This window comes from Hemiscyllium ocellatum, chromosome 3 (assembly GCF_020745735.1).
Source record: "Hemiscyllium ocellatum isolate sHemOce1 chromosome 3, sHemOce1.pat.X.cur, whole genome shotgun sequence".
Lineage (NCBI taxonomy): Eukaryota > Metazoa > Chordata > Chondrichthyes > Orectolobiformes > Hemiscylliidae > Hemiscyllium > Hemiscyllium ocellatum.
The window spans coordinates 4,426,816-4,441,931 of record NC_083403.1 but is presented as its reverse complement, the minus strand read 5'-3'; the positions used below and the strand labels follow the sequence as shown (position 1 = coordinate 4,441,931).

The 15,116-nt window shown below is 52.2% G+C and overlaps 8 non-coding genes and 1 pseudogene across 8 annotated transcripts; all 9 read right to left on the bottom strand.

The window, feature by feature from the left end:
* Nucleotides 1-1,453: 1,453 nt before the first annotated feature.
* Nucleotides 1,454-1,562, bottom strand: LOC132808890 (5S ribosomal RNA; annotated as a pseudogene).
* A 1,540-nt stretch (nt 1,563-3,102) lies between these two features.
* Nucleotides 3,103-3,221, bottom strand: LOC132809688 (5S ribosomal RNA). Its single transcript, XR_009642492.1, has one exon. It is a non-coding gene; the product is annotated as a 5S ribosomal RNA (ribosomal RNA).
* Nucleotides 3,222-4,755: 1,534 nt separating this feature from the next.
* Nucleotides 4,756-4,874, bottom strand: LOC132809677 (5S ribosomal RNA). The gene has a single exon (XR_009642491.1). It is a non-coding gene; the product is annotated as a 5S ribosomal RNA (ribosomal RNA).
* A 1,528-nt stretch (nt 4,875-6,402) lies between these two features.
* LOC132809666 (5S ribosomal RNA) lies at nt 6,403-6,521 on the bottom strand. Its single transcript, XR_009642490.1, has one exon. It is a non-coding gene; the product is annotated as a 5S ribosomal RNA (ribosomal RNA).
* A 1,533-nt stretch (nt 6,522-8,054) lies between these two features.
* LOC132809655 (5S ribosomal RNA) lies at nt 8,055-8,173 on the bottom strand. Its single transcript, XR_009642489.1, has one exon. It is a non-coding gene; the product is annotated as a 5S ribosomal RNA (ribosomal RNA).
* Nucleotides 8,174-9,704: 1,531 nt separating this feature from the next.
* On the bottom strand, nt 9,705-9,823 carry LOC132809635 (5S ribosomal RNA). The gene has a single exon (XR_009642483.1). It is a non-coding gene; the product is annotated as a 5S ribosomal RNA (ribosomal RNA).
* A 1,526-nt stretch (nt 9,824-11,349) lies between these two features.
* LOC132809624 (5S ribosomal RNA) lies at nt 11,350-11,468 on the bottom strand. Its single transcript, XR_009642472.1, has one exon. It is a non-coding gene; the product is annotated as a 5S ribosomal RNA (ribosomal RNA).
* Nucleotides 11,469-13,003: 1,535 nt separating this feature from the next.
* Nucleotides 13,004-13,122, bottom strand: LOC132809613 (5S ribosomal RNA). The gene has a single exon (XR_009642461.1). It is a non-coding gene; the product is annotated as a 5S ribosomal RNA (ribosomal RNA).
* Nucleotides 13,123-14,657: 1,535 nt separating this feature from the next.
* On the bottom strand, nt 14,658-14,776 carry LOC132809602 (5S ribosomal RNA). Its single transcript, XR_009642450.1, has one exon. It is a non-coding gene; the product is annotated as a 5S ribosomal RNA (ribosomal RNA).
* Nucleotides 14,777-15,116: the final 340 nt, after the last annotated feature.

The following is a 15,116-nucleotide window of genomic DNA, read 5'->3' as shown; positions in this document are numbered from 1 at the left end:
CCCCTTTGTTTTTTTTTTCTCTTTTCTCTTTGCTCTTCCTCCTCTGTGCGTGCTTCCCTCCCTCCGTCCCTCCAGCTGCCTTTCAGCCAGCCCTTGCCCACCAGGCTCCTGTAGTCTCCCACATCCCCACGCAGGCCAACTGCAAGCCCTCCCCCTGCTTCATCAGGCTGCAGCCTGCATTCTCTCATCCTTCCGCACTCCTCCACGCCTCCCTTTCCCAATGGCAGGCAGTGGCCAGGGGGGTACCGCAGGGATCACTACTGGCACCGCAGCTTTTTACCATATATCTTAACCATCTACAAGATGCTATTAGCCATAACATTAGCAAATTTGCTGATGATACTAAGCTGGCTGGCAGGGTGAAATGTCATCAGGATGTTAGCAGATTACAGGGTGACCTGGACAAGTTAGGTGAGTGGCCAGATGCAATTTAATGTGGATAAATCAATGGTTACCCACTTTGGTGGAAGCAGCAGATTACTACCTAAATGGAATCAATTTAGGTCAAGGGGCAGGACAGAGAGATCTGGGGGTTCCTGTACACCACTCAATGAAGGTAAGCATGCAGGTACAGCAGGTAGTGAAGAAGGCTAATAGCATGCTGGCCTTCATAACAAGAGGGATGGAGTATAGAAGCAAAGAGGTTCTTTTGCAGCTGTACAGGGCCCTGGTGAGACCACACCTGGAGTACTGTGTGCAGTTCTGCTCTCCAGATTTGATTCTGGCTATTGAGGGAATGCAGCGTAGGTTCACCAGGTCAATTCCTGGACTGGCGGGATTACCTTACACTGAAAGACTGGAGCGACTGGGCTTGTGTGTACCCTCGAGTTTAGAAGACTGAGAGGGGATCTGATTGAGACATTTCAGATCATCAAAGGATTGGACACTCTGGCGGCAGGAAACATGTTTCCGCTGCTGGGTGAGTGCCGAAACAGAGGACACTGCTTAAAAATACGGGGTAGACCATTTAGGACAGAGATGAGGAGAAACTTCTTCACCCAGAGAGTGGTGGCTGTGTGGAATGCTCTGCCCAGAGGGCAGTGGAGGCCCAGTCTCTGGATTCATTTAAGAAAGAGTTGCATAGAGCTCTCAAGGATAGTGGAATCAAGGGTTACGGAGATAAGGCAGGAACAGGATACTGATTAAGGATGATCAGCCATGATCATATTGAATGGTGGTGCAGGCTCGAAAGGCAGAATGGCCAACTCCTGCACCTATTGTCCTCCTTTCCTGACTGCCACCCGCAGACAGCGTGCAGCCCCAATCCCTTTCTTTCCGTCTTTCTCGCTGATTTCGGCAGCGCTCCGCTCTCCTCCCCTCCCTGTCTGGTGCCTGCAGGCGACTGATGGCCGGCAGCAGCAGCAGCAGCAGCAGCAAAAATAACCTGCCGCTCCATTGCGTGGCACAACACAAGTGCAGAGGGGTGACTTGAGCAGCCCCTGCTGGCGGAAAAAGCCTACTGCACCTGGTATTCCCAGGCGGTCTCCCATCCAAGTACTAACCAGGCCTGAGTCTGCTTAGCTTCCGAGATCGGGCGTTTTCAGACTAGTATGGCCGTAGGCACCGGCCCCTTCCTTTTCTCCCTACTTCAAGGCGTGCTGGCCAGCCACATTTTCTTTGCTGCTCTTCTCTTTATCCCCCTTGTTTTTTTTTTCTCTTTTCTCTTTGCTCTTCCTCCTCTGTGCGTGCTTCCCTCCCTCCGTCCCTCCAGCTGCCTTTCAGCCAGCCCTTGCCCACCAGGCTCCTGTAGTCTCCCACATCCCCACGCAGGCCAACTGCAAGCCCTCCCCCTGCTTCATCAGGCTGCAGCCTGCATTCTCTCATCCTTCCGCACTCCTCCACGCCTCCCTTTCCCAATGGCAGGCAGTGGCCAGGGGGGTACCGCAGGGATCACTACTGGCACCGCAGCTTTTTACCATATATCTTAACCATCTACAAGATGCTATTAGCCATAACATTAGCAAATTTGCTGATGATACTAAGCTGGCTGGCAGGGTGAAATGTCATCAGGATGTTAGCAGATTACAGGGTGACCTGGACAAGTTAGGTGAGTGGCCAGATGCAATTTAATGTGGATAAATCAATGGTTACCCACTTTGGTGGAAGGCAGATTACTACCTAAATGGAATCAATTTAGGTCAAGGGGCAGGACAGAGAGATCTGGGGGTTCCTGTACACCACTCAATGAAGGTAAGCATGCAGGTACAGCAGGTAGTGAAGAAGGCTAATAGCATGCTGGCCTTCATAACAAGAGGGATGGAGTATAGAAGCAAAGAGGTTCTTTTGCAGCTGTACAGGGCCCTGGTGAGACCACACCTGGAGTACTGTGTGCAGTTCTGCTCTCCAGATTTGATTCTGGCTATTGAGGGAATGCAGCGTAGGTTCACCAGGTCAATTCCTGGACTGGCGGGATTACCTTACACTGAAAGACTGGAGCGACTGGGCTTGTGTGTACCCTCGAGTTTAGAAGACTGAGAGGGGATCTGATTGAGACATTTCAGATCATCAAAGGATTGGACACTCTGGCGGCAGGAAACATGTTTCCGCTGCTGGGTGAGTGCCGAAACAGAGGACACTGCTTAAAAATACGGGGTAGACCATTTAGGACAGAGATGAGGAGAAACTTCTTCACCCAGAGAGTGGTGGCTGTGTGGAATGCTCTGCCCCAGAGGGCAGTGGAGGCCCAGTCTCTGGATTCATTTAAGAAAGAGTTGCATAGAGCTCTCAAGGATAGTGGAATCAAGGGTTACGGAGATAAGGCAGGAACAGGATACTGATTAAGGATGATCAGCCATGATCATATTGAATGGTGGTGCAGGCTCGAAAGGCAGAATGGCCAACTCCTGCACCTATTGTCCTCCTTTCCTGACTGCCACCCGCAGACAGCGTGCAGCCCCAATCCCTTTCTTTCCGTCTTTCTCGCTGATTTCGGCAGCGCTCCGCTCTCCTCCCCTCCCTGTCTGGTGCCTGCAGGCGACTGATGGCCGGCACAGCAGCAGCAGCAGCAGCAGCAGCAGCAGCAGCAAAAATAACCTGCCGCTCCATTGCGTGGCACAACACAAGTGCAGAGGGGTGACTTGAGCAGCCCCTGCTGGCGGAAAAAGCCTACTGCACCTGGTATTCCCAGGCGGTCTCCCATCCAAGTACTAACCAGGCCTGAGTCTGCTTAGCTTCCGAGATCAGACGAGATCGGGCGTTTTCAGACTAGTATGGCCGTAGGCACCGGCCCCTTCCTTTTCTCCCTACTTCAAGGCGTGCTGGCCAGCCACATTTTCTTTGCTGCTCTTTCTCTTTATCCCCTTTGTTTTTTTTTTCTCTTTTCTCTTTGCTCTTCCTCCTCTGTGCGTGCTTCCCTCCCTCCGTCCCTCCAGCTGCCTTTCAGCCAGCCCTTGCCCACCAGGCTCCTGTAGTCTCCCACATCCCCACGCAGGCCAACTGCAAGCCCTCCCCCTGCTTCATAAGGCTGCAGCCTGCATTCTCTCATCCTTCCGCACTCCTCCACGCCTCCCTTTCCCAATGGCAGGCAGTGGCCAGGGGGGTACCGCAGGGATCACTACTGGCACCGCAGCTTTTTACCATATATCTTAACCATCTACAAGATGCTATTAGCCATAACATTAGCAAATTTGCTGATGATACTAAGCTGGCTGGCAGGGTGAAATGTCATCAGGATGTTAGCAGATTACAGGGTGACCTGGACAAGTTAGGTGAGTGGCCAGATGCAATTTAATGTGGATAAATCAATGGTTACCCACTTTGGTGGAAGGCAGATTACTACCTAAATGGAATCAATTTAGGTCAAGGGGCAGGACAGAGAGATCTGGGGTTCCTGTACACCACTCAATGAAGGTAAGCATGCAGGTACAGCAGGTAGTGAAGAAGGCTAATAGCATGCTGGCCTTCATAACAAGAGGGATGGAGTATAGAAGCAAAGAGGTTCTTTTGCAGCTGTACAGGGCCCTGGTGAGACCACACCTGGAGTACTGTGTGCAGTTCTGCTCTCCAGATTTGATTCTGGCTATTGAGGGAATGCAGCGTAGGTTCACCAGGTCAATTCCTGGACTGGCGGGATTACCTTACACTGAAAGACTGGAGCGACTGGGCTTGTGTGTACCCTCGAGTTTAGAAGACTGAGAGGGGATCTGATTGAGACATTTCAGATCATCAAAGGATTGGACACTCTGGCGGCAGGAAACATGTTTCCGCTGCTGGGTGAGTGCCGAAACAGAGGACACTGCTTAAAAATACGGGGTAGACCATTTAGGACAGAGATGAGGAGAAACTTCTTCACCCAGAGAGTGGTGGCTGTGTGGAATGCTCTGCCCCAGAGGGCAGTGGAGGCCCAGTCTCTGGATTCATTTAAGAAAGAGTTGCATAGAGCTCTCAAGGATAGTGGAATCAAGGGTTACGGAGATAAGGCAGGAACAGGATACTGATTAAGGATGATCAGCCATGATCATATTGAATGGTGGTGCAGGCTCGAAAGGCAGAATGGCCAACTCCTGCACCTATTGTCCTCCTTTCCTGACTGCCACCCGCAGACAGCGTGCAGCCCCAATCCCTTTCTTTCCGTCTTTCTCGCTGATTTCGGCAGCGCTCCGCTCTCCTCCCCTCCCTGTCTGGTGCCTGCAGGCGACTGATGGCCGGCACAGCAGCAGCAGCAGCAGCAGCAGCAGCAAAAATAACCTGCCGCTCCATTGCGTGGCACAACACAAGTGCAGAGGGGTGACTTGAGCAGCCCCTGCTGGCGGAAAAAGCCTACTGCACCTGGTATTCCCAGGCGGTCTCCCATCCAAGTACTAACCAGGCCTGAGTCTGCTTAGCTTCCGAGATCAGACGAGATCGGGCGTTTTCAGACTAGTATGGCCGTAGGCACCGGCCCCTTCCTTTTCTCCCTACTTCAAGGCGTGCTGGCCAGCCACATTTTCTTTGCTGCTCTTTCTCTTTATCCCCTTTGTTTTTTTTTTCTCTTTTCTCTTTGCTCTTCCTCCTCTGTGCGTGCTTCCCTCCCTCCGTCCCTCCAGCTGCCTTTCAGCCAGCCCTTGCCCACCAGGCTCCTGTAGTCTCCCACATCCCCACGCAGGCCAACTGCAAGCCCTCCCCTGCTTCATCAGGCTGCAGCCTGCATTCTCTCATCCTTCCGCACTCCTCCACGCCTCCCTTTCCCAATGGCAGGCAGTGGCCAGGGGGGTACCGCAGGGATCACTACTGGCACCGCAGCTTTTTACCATATATCTTAACCATCTACAAGATGCTATTAGCCATAACATTAGCAAATTTGCTGATGATACTAAGCTGGCTGGCAGGGTGAAATGTCATCAGGATGTTAGCAGATTACAGGGTGACCTGGACAAGTTAGGTGAGTGGCCAGATGCAATTTAATGTGGATAAATCAATGGTTACCCACTTTGGTGGAAGGCAGATTACTACCTAAATGGAATCAATTTAGGTCAAGGGGCAGGACAGAGAGATCTGGGGGTTCCTGTACACCACTCAATGAAGGTAAGCATGCAGGTACAGCAGGTAGTGAAGAAGGCTAATAGCATGCTGGCCTTCATAACAAGAGGGATGGAGTATAGAAGCAAAGAGGTTCTTTTGCAGCTGTACAGGGCCCTGGTGAGACCACACCTGGAGTACTGTGTGCAGTTCTGCTCTCCAGATTTGATTCTGGCTATTGAGGGAATGCAGCGTAGGTTCACCAGGTCAATTCCTGGACTGGCGGGATTACCTTACACTGAAAGACTGGAGCGACTGGGCTTGTGTGTACCCTCGAGTTTAGAAGACTGAGAGGGGATCTGATTGAGACATTTCAGATCATCAAAGGATTGGACACTCTGGCGGCAGGAAACATGTTTCCGCTGCTGGGTGAGTGCCGAAACAGAGGACACTGCTTAAAAATACGGGGTAGACCATTTAGGACAGAGATGAGGAGAAACTTCTTCACCCAGAGAGTGGTGGCTGTGTGGAATGCTCTGCCCCAGAGGGCAGTGGAGGCCCAGTCTCTGGATTCATTTAAGAAAGAGTTGCATAGAGCTCTCAAGGATAGTGGAATCAAGGGTTACGGAGATAAGGCAGGAACAGGATACTGATTAAGGATGATCAGCCATGATCATATTGAATGGTGGTGCAGGCTCGAAAGGCAGAATGGCCAACTCCTGCACCTATTGTCCTCCTTTCCTGACTGCCACCCGCAGACAGCGTGCAGCCCCAATCCCTTTCTTTCCGTCTTTCTCGCTGATTTCGGCAGCGCTCCGCTCTCCTCCCCTCCCTGTCTGGTGCCTGCAGGCGACTGATGCCAGCAGCAGCAGCAGCAGCAGCAGCAGCAAAAATAACCTGCCGCTCCATTGCGTGGCACAACACAAGTGCAGAGGGGTGACTTGAGCAGCCCCTGCTGGCGGAAAAAGCCTACTGCACCTGGTATTCCCAGGCGGTCTCCCATCCAAGTACTAACCAGGCCTGAGTCTGCTTAGCTTCCGAGATCAGACGAGATCGGGCGTTTTCAGACTAGTATGGCCGTAGGCACCGGCCCCTTCCTTTTCTCCCTACTTCAAGGCGTGCTGGCCAGCCACATTTTCTTTGCTGCTCTTTCTCTTTATCCCCTTTGTTTTTTTTTTCTCTTTTCTCTTTGCTCTTCCTCCTCTGTGCGTGCTTCCCTCCCTCCGTCCCTCCAGCTGCCTTTCAGCCAGCCCTTGCCCACCAGGCTCCTGTAGTCTCCCACATCCCCACGCAGGCCAACTGCAAGCCCTCCCCCTGCTTCATAAGGCTGCAGCCTGCATTCTCTCATCCTTCCGCACTCCTCCACGCCTCCCTTTCCCAATGGCAGGCAGTGGCCAGGGGGGTACCGCAGGGATCACTACTGGCACCGCAGCTTTTTACCATATATCTTAACCATCTACAAGATGCTATTAGCCATAACATTAGCAAATTTGCTGATGATACTAAGCTGGCTGGCAGGGTGAAATGTCATCAGGATGTTAGCAGATTACAGGGTGACCTGGACAAGTTAGGTGAGTGGCCAGATGCAATTTAATGTGGATAAATCAATGGTTACCCACTTTGGTGGAAGGCAGATTACTACCTAAATGGAATCAATTTAGGTCAAGGGGCAGGACAGAGAGATCTGGGGGTTCCTGTACACCACTCAATGAAGGTAAGCATGCAGGTACAGCAGGTAGTGAAGAAGGCTAATAGCATGCTGGCCTTCATAACAAGAGGGATGGAGTATAGAAGCAAAGAGGTTCTTTTGCAGCTGTACAGGGCCCTGGTGAGACCACACCTGGAGTACTGTGTGCAGTTCTGCTCTCCAGATTTGATTCTGGCTATTGAGGGAATGCAGCGTAGGTTCACCAGGTCAATTCCTGGACTGGCGGGATTACCTTACACTGAAAGACTGGAGCGACTGGGCTTGTGTGTACCCTCGAGTTTAGAAGACTGAGAGGGGATCTGATTGAGACATTTCAGATCATCAAAGGATTGGACACTCTGGCGGCAGGAAACATGTTTCCGCTGCTGGGTGAGTGCCGAAACAGAGGACACTGCTTAAAAATACGGGGTAGACCATTTAGGACAGAGATGAGGAGAAACTTCTTCACCCAGAGAGTGGTGGCTGTGTGGAATGCTCTGCCCCAGAGGGCAGTGGAGGCCCAGTCTCTGGATTCATTTAAGAAAGAGTTGCATAGAGCTCTCAAGGATAGTGGAATCAAGGGTTACGGAGATAAGGCAGGAACAGGATACTGATTAAGGATGATCAGCCATGATCATATTGAATGGTGGTGCAGGCTCGAAAGGCAGAATGGCCAACTCCTGCACCTATTGTCCTCCTTTCCTGACTGCCACCCGCAGACAGCGTGCAGCCCCAATCCCTTTCTTTCCGTCTTTCTCGCTGATTTCGGCAGCGCTCCGCTCTCCTCCCCTCCCTGTCTGGTGCCTGCAGGCGACTGATGGCCGGCAGCAGCAGCAGCAGCAGCAGCAGCAGCAAAAATAACCTGCCGCTCCATTGCGTGGCACAACACAAGTGCAGAGGGGTGACTTGAGCAGCCCCTGCTGGCGGAAAAAGCCTACTGCACCTGGTATTCCCAGGCGGTCTCCCATCCAAGTACTAACCAGGCCTGAGTCTGCTTAGCTTCCGAGATCAGACGAGATCGGGCGTTTTCAGACTAGTATGGCCGTAGGCACCGGCCCCTTCCTTTTCTCCCTACTTCAAGGCGTGCTGGCCAGCCACATTTTCTTTGCTGCTCTTTCTCTTTATCCCCTTTGTTTTTTTTTTCTCTTTTCTCTTTGCTCTTCCTCCTCTGTGCGTGCTTCCCTCCCTCCGTCCCTCCAGCTGCCTTTCAGCCAGCCCTTGCCCACCAGGCTCCTGTAGTCTCCCACATCCCCACGCAGGCCAACTGCAAGCCCTCCCCCTGCTTCATCAGGCTGCAGCCTGCATTCTCTCATCCTTCCGCACTCCTCCACGCCTCCCTTTCCCAATGGCAGGCAGTGGCCAGGGGGGTACCGCAGGGATCACTACTGGCACCGCAGCTTTTTACCATATATCTTAACCATCTACAAGATGCTATTAGCCATAACATTAGCAAATTTGCTGATGATACTAAGCTGGCTGGCAGGGTGAAATGTCATCAGGATGTTAGCAGATTACAGGGTGACCTGGACAAGTTAGGTGAGTGGCCAGATGCAATTTAATGTGGATAAATCAATGGTTACCCACTTTGGTGAAGGCAGATTACTACCTAAATGGAATCAATTTAGGTCAAGGGGCAGGACAGAGAGATCTGGGGGTTCCTGTACACCACTCAATGAAGGTAAGCATGCAGGTACAGCAGGTAGTGAAGAAGGCTAATAGCATGCTGGCCTTCATAACAAGAGGGATGGAGTATAGAAGCAAAGAGGTTCTTTTGCAGCTGTACAGGGCCCTGGTGAGACCACACCTGGAGTACTGTGTGCAGTTCTGCTCTCCAGATTTGATTCTGGCTATTGAGGGAATGCAGCGTAGGTTCACCAGGTCAATTCCTGGACTGGCGGGATTACCTTACACTGAAAGACTGGAGCGACTGGGCTTGTGTGTACCCTCGAGTTTAGAAGACTGAGAGGGGATCTGATTGAGACATTTCAGATCATCAAAGGATTGGACACTCTGGCGGCAGGAAACATGTTTCCGCTGCTGGGTGAGTGCCGAAACAGAGGACACTGCTTAAAAATACGGGGTAGACCATTTAGGACAGAGATGAGGAGAAACTTCTTCACCCAGAGAGTGGTGGCTGTGTGGAATGCTCTGCCCCAGAGGGCAGTGGAGGCCCAGTCTCTGGATTCATTTAAGAAAGAGTTGCATAGAGCTCTCAAGGATAGTGGAATCAAGGGTTACGGAGATAAGGCAGGAACAGGATACTGATTAAGGATGATCAGCCATGATCATATTGAATGGTGGTGCAGGCTCGAAAGGCAGAATGGCCAACTCCTGCACCTATTGTCCTCCTTTCCTGACTGCCACCCGCAGACAGCGTGCAGCCCCAATCCCTTTCTTTCCGTCTTTCTCGCTGATTTCGGCAGCGCTCCGCTCTCCTCCCCTCCCTGTCTGGTGCCTGCAGGCGACTGATGGCCGGCACAGCAGCAGCAGCAGCAGCAGCAGCAAAAATAACCTGCCGCTCCATTGCGTGGCACAACACAAGTGCAGAGGGGTGACTTGAGCAGCCCCTGCTGGCGGAAAAAGCCTACTGCACCTGGTATTCCCAGGCGGTCTCCCATCCAAGTACTAACCAGGCCTGAGTCTGCTTAGCTTCCGAGATCAGACGAGATCGGGCGTTTTCAGACTAGTATGGCCGTAGGCACCGGCCCCTTCCTTTTCTCCCTACTTCAAGGCGTGCTGGCCAGCCACATTTTCTTTGCTGCTCTTTCTCTTTATCCCCTTTGTTTTTTTTTTCTCTTTTCTCTTTGCTCTTCCTCCTCTGTGCGTGCTTCCCTCCCTCCGTCCCTCCAGCTGCCTTTCAGCCAGCCCTTGCCCACCAGGCTCCTGTAGTCTCCCACATCCCCACGCAGGCCAACTGCAAGCCCTCCCCCTGCTTCATAAGGCTGCAGCCTGCATTCTCTCATCCTTCCGCACTCCTCCACGCCTCCCTTTCCCAATGGCAGGCAGTGGCCAGGGGGGTACCGCAGGGATCACTACTGGCACCGCAGCTTTTTACCATATATCTTAACCATCTACAAGATGCTATTAGCCATAACATTAGCAAATTTGCTGATGATACTAAGCTGGCTGGCAGGGTGAAATGTCATCAGGATGTTAGCAGATTACAGGGTGACCTGGACAAGTTAGGTGAGTGGCCAGATGCAATTTAATGTGGATAAATCAATGGTTACCCACTTTGGTGGAAGGCAGATTACTACCTAAATGGAATCAATTTAGGTCAAGGGGCAGGACAGAGAGATCTGGGGGTTCCTGTACACCACTCAATGAAGGTAAGCATGCAGGTACAGCAGGTAGTGAAGAAGGCTAATAGCATGCTGGCCTTCATAACAAGAGGGATGGAGTATAGAAGCAAAGAGGTTCTTTTGCAGCTGTACAGGGCCCTGGTGAGACCACACCTGGAGTACTGTGTGCAGTTCTGCTCTCCAGATTTGATTCTGGCTATTGAGGGAATGCAGCGTAGGTTCACCAGGTCAATTCCTGGACTGGCGGGATTACCTTACACTGAAAGACTGGAGCGACTGGGCTTGTGTGTACCCTCGAGTTTAGAAGACTGAGAGGGGATCTGATTGAGACATTTCAGATCATCAAAGGATTGGACACTCTGGCGGCAGGAAACATGTTTCCGCTGCTGGGTGAGTGCCGAAACAGAGGACACTGCTTAAAAATACGGGGTAGACCATTTAGGACAGAGATGAGGAGAAACTTCTTCACCCAGAGAGTGGTGGCTGTGTGGAATGCTCTGCCCCAGAGGGCAGTGGAGGCCCAGTCTCTGGATTCATTTAAGAAAGAGTTGCATAGAGCTCTCAAGGATAGTGGAATCAAGGGTTACGGAGATAAGGCAGGAACAGGATACTGATTAAGGATGATCAGCCATGATCATATTGAATGGTGGTGCAGGCTCGAAAGGCAGAATGGCCAACTCCTGCACCTATTGTCCTCCTTTCCTGACTGCCACCCGCAGACAGCGTGCAGCCCCAATCCCTTTCTTTCCGTCTTTCTCGCTGATTTCGGCAGCGCTCCGCTCTCCTCCCCTCCCTGTCTGGTGCCTGCAGGCGACTGATGGCCGCAGCAGCAGCAGCAGCAGCAGCAAAAATAACCTGCCGCTCCATTGCGTGGCACAACACAAGTGCAGAGGGGTGACTTGAGCAGCCCCTGCTGGCGGAAAAAGCCTACTGCACCTGGTATTCCCAGGCGGTCTCCCATCCAAGTACTAACCAGGCCTGAGTCTGCTTAGCTTCCGAGATCAGACGAGATCGGGCGTTTTCAGACTAGTATGGCCGTAGGCACCGGCCCCTTCCTTTTCTCCCTACTTCAAGGCGTGCTGGCCAGCCACATTTTCTTTGCTGCTCTTTCTCTTTATCCCCTTTGTTTTTTTTTTCTCTTTTCTCTTTGCTCTTCCTCCTCTGTGCGTGCTTCCCTCCCTCCGTCCCTCCAGCTGCCTTTCAGCCAGCCCTTGCCCACCAGGCTCCTGTAGTCTCCCACATCCCCACGCAGGCCAACTGCAAGCCCTCCCCCTGCTTCATCAGGCTGCAGCCTGCATTCTCTCATCCTTCCGCACTCCTCCACGCCTCCCTTTCCCAATGGCAGGCAGTGGCCAGGGGGGTACCGCAGGGATCACTACTGGCACCGCAGCTTTTTACCATATATCTTAACCATCTACAAGATGCTATTAGCCATAACATTAGCAAATTTGCTGATGATACTAAGCTGGCTGGCAGGGTGAAATGTCATCAGGATGTTAGCAGATTACAGGGTGACCTGGACAAGTTAGGTGAGTGGCCAGATGCAATTTAATGTGGATAAATCAATGGTTACCCACTTTGGTGGAAGGCAGATTACTACCTAAATGGAATCAATTTAGGTCAAGGGGCAGGACAGAGAGATCTGGGGGTTCCTGTACACCACTCAATGAAGGTAAGCATGCAGGTACAGCAGGTAGTGAAGAAGGCTAATAGCATGCTGGCCTTCATAACAAGAGGGATGGAGTATAGAAGCAAAGAGGTTCTTTTGCAGCTGTACAGGGCCCTGGTGAGACCACACCTGGAGTACTGTGTGCAGTTCTGCTCTCCAGATTTGATTCTGGCTATTGAGGGAATGCAGCGTAGGTTCACCAGGTCAATTCCTGGACTGGCGGGATTACCTTACACTGAAAGACTGGAGCGACTGGGCTTGTGTGTACCCTCGAGTTTAGAAGACTGAGAGGGGATCTGATTGAGACATTTCAGATCATCAAAGGATTGGACACTCTGGCGGCAGGAAACATGTTTCCGCTGCTGGGTGAGTGCCGAAACAGAGGACACTGCTTAAAAATACGGGGTAGACCATTTAGGACAGAGATGAGGAGAAACTTCTTCACCCAGAGAGTGGTGGCTGTGTGGAATGCTCTGCCCCAGAGGGCAGTGGAGGCCCAGTCTCTGGATTCATTTAAGAAAGAGTTGCATAGAGCTCTCAAGGATAGTGGAATCAAGGGTTACGGAGATAAGGCAGGAACAGGATACTGATTAAGGATGATCAGCCATGATCATATTGAATGGTGGTGCAGGCTCGAAAGGCAGAATGGCCAACTCCTGCACCTATTGTCCTCCTTTCCTGACTGCCACCCGCAGACAGCGTGCAGCCCCAATCCCTTTCTTTCCGTCTTTCTCGCTGATTTCGGCAGCGCTCCGCTCTCCTCCCCTCCCTGTCTGGTGCCTGCAGGCGACTGATGGCCGGCACAGCAGCAGCAGCAGCAGCAGCAGCAGCAAAAATAACCTGCCGCTCCATTGCGTGGCACAACACAAGTGCAGAGGGGTGACTTGAGCAGCCCCTGCTGGCGGAAAAAGCCTACTGCACCTGGTATTCCCAGGCGGTCTCCCATCCAAGTACTAACCAGGCCTGAGTCTGCTTAGCTTCCGAGATCAGACGAGATCGGGCGTTTTCAGACTAGTATGGCCGTAGGCACCGGCCCCTTCCTTTTCTCCCTACTTCAAGGCGTGCTGGCCAGCCACATTTTCTTTGCTGCTCTTTCTCTTTATCCCCTTTGTTTTTTTTTTCTCTTTTCTCTTTGCTCTTCCTCCTCTGTGCGTGCTTCCCTCCCTCCGTCCCTCCAGCTGCCTTTCAGCCAGCCCTTGCCCACCAGGCTCCTGTAGTCTCCCACATCCCCACGCAGGCCAACTGCAAGCCCTCCCCCTGCTTCATCAGGCTGCAGCCTGCATTCTCTCATCCTTCCGCACTCCTCCACGCCTCCCTTTCCCAATGGCAGGCAGTGGCCAGGGGGGTACCGCAGGGATCACTACTGGCACCGCAGCTTTTTACCATATATCTTAACCATCTACAAGATGCTATTAGCCATAACATTAGCAAATTTGCTGATGATACTAAGCTGGCTGGCAGGGTGAAATGTCATCAGGATGTTAGCAGATTACAGGGTGACCTGGACAAGTTAGGTGAGTGGCCAGATGCAATTTAATGTGGATAAATCAATGGTTACCCACTTTGGTGGAAGGCAGATTACTACCTAAATGCAATCAATTTAGGTCAAGGGGCAGGACAGAGAGATCTGGGGGTTCCTGTACACCACTCAATGAAGGTAAGCATGCAGGTACAGCAGGTAGTGAAGAAGGCTAATAGCATGCTGGCCTTCATAACAAGAGGGATGGAGTATAGAAGCAAAGAGGTTCTTTTGCAGCTGTACAGGGCCCTGGTGAGACCACACCTGGAGTACTGTGTGCAGTTCTGCTCTCCAGATTTGATTCTGGCTATTGAGGGAATGCAGCGTAGGTTCACCAGGTCAATTCCTGGACTGGCGGGATTACCTTACACTGAAAGACTGGAGCGACTGGGCTTGTGTGTACCCTCGAGTTTAGAAGACTGAGAGGGGATCTGATTGAGACATTTCAGATCATCAAAGGATTGGACACTCTGGCGGCAGGAAACATGTTTCCGCTGCTGGGTGAGTGCCGAAACAGAGGACACTGCTTAAAAATACGGGGTAGACCATTTAGGACAGAGATGAGGAGAAACTTCTTCACCCAGAGAGTGGTGGCTGTGTGGAATGCTCTGCCCCAGAGGGCAGTGGAGGCCCAGTCTCTGGATTCATTTAAGAAAGAGTTGCATAGAGCTCTCAAGGATAGTGGAATCAAGGGTTACGGAGATAAGGCAGGAACAGGATACTGATTAAGGATGATCAGCCATGATCATATTGAATGGTGGTGCAGGCTCGAAAGGCAGAATGGCCAACTCCTGCACCTATTGTCCTCCTTTCCTGACTGCCACCCGCAGACAGCGTGCAGCCCCAATCCCTTTCTTTCCGTCTTTCTCGCTGATTTCGGCAGCGCTCCGCTCTCCTCCCCTCCCTGTCTGGTGCCTGCAGGCGACTGATGGCCGGCACAGCAGCAGCAGCAGCAGCAGCAGCAGCAAAAATAACCTGCCGCTCCATTGCGTGGCACAACACAAGTGCAGAGGGGTGACTTGAGCAGCCCCTGCTGGCGGAAAAAGCCTACTGCACCTGGTATTCCCAGGCGGTCTCCCATCCAAGTACTAACCAGGCCTGAGTCTGCTTAGCTTCCGAGATCAGACGAGATCGGGCGTTTTCAGACTAGTATGGCCGTAGGCACCGGCCCCTTCCTTTTCTCCCTACTTCAAGGCGTGCTGGCCAGCCACATTTTCTTTGCTGCTCTTTCTCTTTATCCCCTTTGTTTTTTTTTTCTCTTTTCTCTTTGCTCTTCCTCCTCTGTGCGTGCTTCCCTCCCTCCGTCCCTCCAGCTGCCTTTCAGCCAGCCCTTGCCCACCAGGCTCCTGTAGTCTCCCACATCCCCACGCAGGCCAACTGCAAGCCCTCCCCCTGCTTCATCAGGCTGCAGCCTGCATTCTCTCATCCTTCCGCACTCCTCCACGCCTCCCTTTCCCAATGGCAGGCAGTGGCCAGGGGGGTACCGCAGGGATCACTACTGGC